The sequence below is a fragment of the Halictus rubicundus genome, unplaced genomic scaffold (assembly GCF_050948215.1).
Source record: "Halictus rubicundus isolate RS-2024b unplaced genomic scaffold, iyHalRubi1_principal scaffold0154, whole genome shotgun sequence".
NCBI classification, from domain to species: Eukaryota; Metazoa; Arthropoda; class Insecta; order Hymenoptera; family Halictidae; genus Halictus; species Halictus rubicundus.
Genome location: NW_027488695.1, coordinates 390,001 through 395,746, shown reverse-complemented (window position 1 = coordinate 395,746; position 5,746 = coordinate 390,001).

Here is a 5,746-nt window from a genome sequence, read left to right as displayed (position 1 = left end):
TACGACCTCAGGATTTTGCAAAAAACAGATTTTTGTGACAAAAACTAATGAAATAATTTTTTCGTTGAAATGATTTGATAACACACTAGTTTGAAGCTATATCGTATTCTCATATATAAAACACAATAAAAATAATAATAATGAAGAATTTGAACGTTTTGAGTTACTTACGAAACATGAAGCACTTCGCATCTCGTCATCACTTGACGTATCGCGTCATGTAAAATTGAAGTTTTTACATTTCATATTAAAGTTTGTCTGGCTATAATAGAGAATTCCAAAGAAATATTTAGTACGAATTGAAGTGATGTAATGAAATGAGCTTTTGAAGTCTTATTCACTCTAGGAAAATTTATAAAAAATTTCAACTACAGACTGGAAATTAAAAAAAAATTTGATGAACATTGTTACCGATGAACTAATGCAATCGAAAGTTAGGAGCATATATTAGCATTTCATTATTATAATAAGTTACATCGTAGTTGAAATTCAGTGTTATCACTGTAGTTCTGAATGAACTTCAATTTTTCACATCTTTTGTGATATACAGGGTGGCCCACATAACTCTGAACAGCTCAATATCTCGAAAACTATGCCATCGATTTTAAAGCTCTTAGTCTTAAATTGCATGGAACTGAAGGGCCTTTCTGACTACATAAACGTGAAGTGGCCTCCCTTCCCTTTTAACGGGGGAGGGGAGGTACCTTTATAATTTTAAATGGAACCCCCTATAAAATGTTACATATTTAGATTCTACCAGAAAAAACAAGTCAATTTTGTCTGAAACATTTTTTTGTCAGATACTTCCATGATGAGATATAACAGTTTGAAGTTTCAAGTTGTAGGTACTTGAAGCGCTCGGAAATAGCGTTATGGAATTATACGCGCTTGAGTCCTTTGCTTATTCGTGAAGAAATAAAATGTACTTTAAATGAAATGTTCAAAATGTCCACCACGGGCTTGCAAACATTTATTTACTCGAAACATCAAAGTTGTTCTAACATTTTTTAACATTTCGGGAGTCACTCAAGCGCAAGCGTCACGTATTCTTTGTTTCATATCCTCTTTTGTCGTCGGTGGTTCAAACATAATGTTGTCCTTTACATATCCCCGCTTTTCTAAATTATGAAATGTTGCATGACATTGTTTGATCCCATAACGTTCAAAAAACATCACTGCTGCACGCCGATAATTTTTTTGGCATTCACCTAACGTTAATAACATATTCACTTCTGTGTCAAAAGTAGCCATGATCACAATGTTACTGCTTGAATAACAGCTCTAAACTGAAAACGTTTTCATAGATAAGTGAGTCAAACTCAAGAATTGTAAATATTATTGTTTGTGTTTCTTCATGAATAAGCATGGGACTCAAGCGCGTATAATTCCATAACGCTATTTCCGAGCGCTTCAAGTACCTACCACTCGAAACTTCAATCTGTTATATCTCATCATGGAAGTATCTAACAAAAAAATGTTTCAGACAAAATTGACTTGTTTTTTCCGGTAGAATCTAAATATGTAACATTTTATAGGGGGTTCCATTTAAAATTATAAAGGTACCTCCCCTCCCCCGTTAAAAGGGAAGGGGGGCCAGTTCACGTTTATGTAGTCAGAAAGGCCCTTCAGTTCCATGCAATTTAAGACTAAGAACTTTAAAATCGATGGCATAGTTTTCGAGATATTCAGCTGTTCAGAGTTATGTGGGCCACCCTGTATATATATGTAGGATTTCCCTATTTTGCACGATGTTGCGATCGAATTAAGTAGTCGATCTACGTGGGCAGGTATCAATTAATGAGCCGACTCGTAACGAACATATACTATATTTAATGAGAAAAATAAAATGACGGAACAAAGATATCGGTACAACGACACAACCGTACACGGCGACAGCCGACGAGAGATTTCCCTGATCGTCTCTCCTTCGCATTTTTTGTCGACGTTGTTCGCTCGTCTTTTGTCTCGACGTTATTCGTCCGTTTTTTCTGTGAATCCGCGTTTCGCCTGTTCTTCGCGGGAAGCGCGTTTCGCCTGTTTTTCGCGGGAAGCGCGTTTCGCCTGTTTTTTCCTGGAATCTAGGCATCCCACACTCGGCCATCCTGCAAATCTTCGGACCCCGAAGATGTACCCAGATACGGCTTCATATAATCGGCAGCGGTCGATGTTATTCTCGGCCCTTCAGTTTCACCAATCCGCACGACTTCGTATCGATCATTCCGTTTATCTCTTACAACCTTGTACGGCCCTAGAAATTTCGGTTTAATTTTTAGTCCAGTTCCAAACTGCGTCCTTTGGATCGCTACTAAATCCCCTTCTTTATATTTAACCGCTTCTTTACATTTTCGGTTATGGCCGCGACGATTTTCCTCTTGAATCTTAACAGTATTTTCGGTTGCTGCACGCCTCAAACTATCGCGGTTCGCATCGAACATCTCAACGGTTTCTTGTTCGATAAGCGAAAGAATTCTCACATCTTCTTTTTGTCGCATCTTGACACCAAAAAGTATCTCAAATGGGGTCATACCCACCGCGCGCTGAAAACTGCTATTTATACATCGTTGCAACCGGTCGACGTGTTTGTACCAATGGTCGGGGTTATCTAACGAGAGTTTTGTCAACACCGGAATAATGGTACGGTTAACGCGCTCAACTTGTCCATTCGCGCGTGGTACACCCGTTGTGGTCGTATGATGTTCGATGGACTCCGACGCACAATACTCTTTGAATTCTTTCGACGTAAACGCGGTTCCCTTATCAGAAATAATACGCTTCGGATTTCCGAAAATTTTTTGTTGCGCGACCAACCTACTTAGTACTTCCGCTGTATTTGTCGTCTTCGTTGGGTAAATCCATACAAATTTAGCAAAAGCGTCTACTACGACTAATATATACTTATAATTTTTTCCCATCGATACCATCGGGCCTTGGTGGTCGATATGATAAGTGCATAATGGTGTGTCTCCTTTGGGAACGGGGGAGAGCATCCCTTCCTTTTTACCTTTTTTCTTTTCGGCTAATATGCACGGTACGCAACAGCTAATTACTCTTTCTACTCGCTCGCTTAAATTCGGGATATAAAATTCTTCCTTAATTTGCTCTACAACTTTCTTCACTCCAAAATGTCCATTCTCATGCACTCGTCGAATAGTATCTACAAACATACTCGCTGGTAGTACTACAACAGTTTTATCACCGTATCTCTTTAACAATAAATCGTGTTCTATTAAATAGTCCTCGTACGCTTCCCTTTCCAATACCTGTTTTATGGCTCGAATGCGTTCATCTTCGTTTTGTGTTTTCCGGATAATTTCGTGCATCCTATCTTCCACGATAAACACCGGATATCTACTTAGCGCATCAACGTGTTTCAGACGTTCACCCGATCGGTGTTCGATTTTATAATGGAACTCTTCGAGAGTCAACGCCCACCTCGCAACTCGCGGACACAAATCTTTCTTATACAGAGTCTTTTGCACCGCTTGGCAATCAGTAATTATTGCGAAATCTAATCCTAATAGGTACACCCGAAACTTCTGCACTGCTCTTACTATCGCTAACAATTCTAATTCATACGAGCTGTACTTTCTTTCTGCATCTGTAGTTTTTTTGCTCATATAATGAACGGGATGGAACACCTTATCGTCGCACGCTTTTTGCAGTAAAACTGCCCCGTATCCGTCTGAACTAGCATCGGTATCGGCAGGAATATGGGTAGGGCCGCTGCCGCTGCTTCCGACCATCCTGAGTTTAACGAGCCACTTGAGAGACGCTCCCTCAGCTTGCCCGGTGCATACTCCCGGCAAGCCCTCCCGCCGTATTCCACTACTCTAGGTACCTCGTCACCGGACACTTCGGCGAACAAGCAGAATGGACACACCCACCCGCGCGTATGCCTGCAGCCACAGGGCTGGAGATTATCATCCTTGGAAAGGCATCGCGCGCGCGGGCCACATCCCCATCCCACTGCTTACCATGATCCGTAGTAGGCACCCCTTCCATACTCCTTCCCAGAGTCCTTGCCTCTCCAGCTTCGCTACCATTCTCGTGGTCTTCCAGTCCTCCTTTGCCAATCGCCCACGCTGGGGCCCTAGCAGCCCAGTTGCGTAGCGTACCTTCCCCTATCCCTCCGCTGAGGATAGCCCTTGCAACCTGGATAGCCCACTTACGGTTATTACCACCAGCCCCGAGTACGCCCATCACCCTCATTGGATCACCCTTCACTCTGTCTGCCATAGCGCTGGCGCACATTCCCAAGGCCCTTTTCGGGCGGGTATGCCCGTCCTTTCCTCTCTCTTTCTCCCCGACCGAATTTGTGATTATCCTTCCCCTCCTCTCACCATCTTTCTTACCACTGGCTTCATCCACAGGGGCTAGTCGGTTCCCCTCCTCTTCCCACTTCGTTAAGGGACGCCGATTGATATACGTGGGTGGCGCCACTCCAGCCCCTGAATACATTATCCAGGTTCTTAGCCGATCACACTCTGCCTGGTCGTCTGGTTTCTGCTCCGCCGCCACCTTTAGAATCTGCTCTGACATTTCCCCTAAGTTACCTCTGAAAAACGGAAGATCTTCGTCCTTATCCTCGCCCCTTACAGGGTATTCGTTTCTATGTCCCAAAGGCTCACCCCCCTCGGCCGAGGTTTCTCCTACTACTGCTGGGATACTGTCGTCCCTCTCGATACACCCGGAGTCGGTCCTGGCAGACGTGGACCCACCCTCACTCGTCCACCCCGTAGCCCGTATCACTCTGACGGGCATATTTGGATCGAAAGGATCCTCATCATCGGAGACGTAGACCTCACCCCGCAGTTGGGCCCGAATTTCCTCGAGTCTCAAAACCATGTCGTCCACATATCCAGCGGTACCGCCGAACTGTAGCCTGTCCTCATGCTGCGGAGGATATCCTCCCATGCGACGCTTAAACATCTTGACGTGCCGTAATCACTGCAAACACTACCACAATTCCACCTGTATTACCCTACGTATCAATTTCGCAATGTGCACACAATGTAAGCATATGGAGTATTTCTATCGTTGCCACCATATGTAAAAGAAGGGAAGAAAGTGGGCGTGTTCTTGATCACCTGCGAGAACACCCGAAAGAAGCAGGGGGCATAGACCGTCCTATGTCAACGACTGGTACCTCCGACACTCCCAGAATTAACGGGTGACGTGCTGACCAAGTCTAGATATCTCCCGAGACCGTAGCTCCTTTACGCTCCCGAGAACAGGGTTTAACCCTAGACGGTGTGTGTTCCTCCCAGGTGGGAGGACGCCACCAGCTGCGTGTAGCTCGACCGCTCTTCCCTCCGCTGTGGGATTGCTCCCCAAGTGGCCGGTAGGCGCCTGTGTTTGCAGGTAGGAGGGGTCCCCTTTTATTCGCACCAGCACCACAACAGCTCGGGGTCGTGTGGTCTCCCCACAACGCCCTGGCCTTGCACTTACTCTACACCCCACGTCAATTTTTCAACATCCTGCGTTACTCCAGTCACTTAGATACACAGCGTGGGGGACTACCCGGTCTAGGAGATTCCGGGTACTGCTCGCCGTCCTCTGGGAAATACTGCGCGAGCACACCACCGCAAACCTTTCGGACTGCATAACCTCGTGACCTCTCGTCACGTTACAGGTCTCAGAGTTGCCAACCTCTTTACACCATTTACTATGACCCCATTCTCCTTTTTTCCAGGGGAATGAGAGTGGAACCCACGATTAATCGGGGATTCCACAACCCTAACCCTTT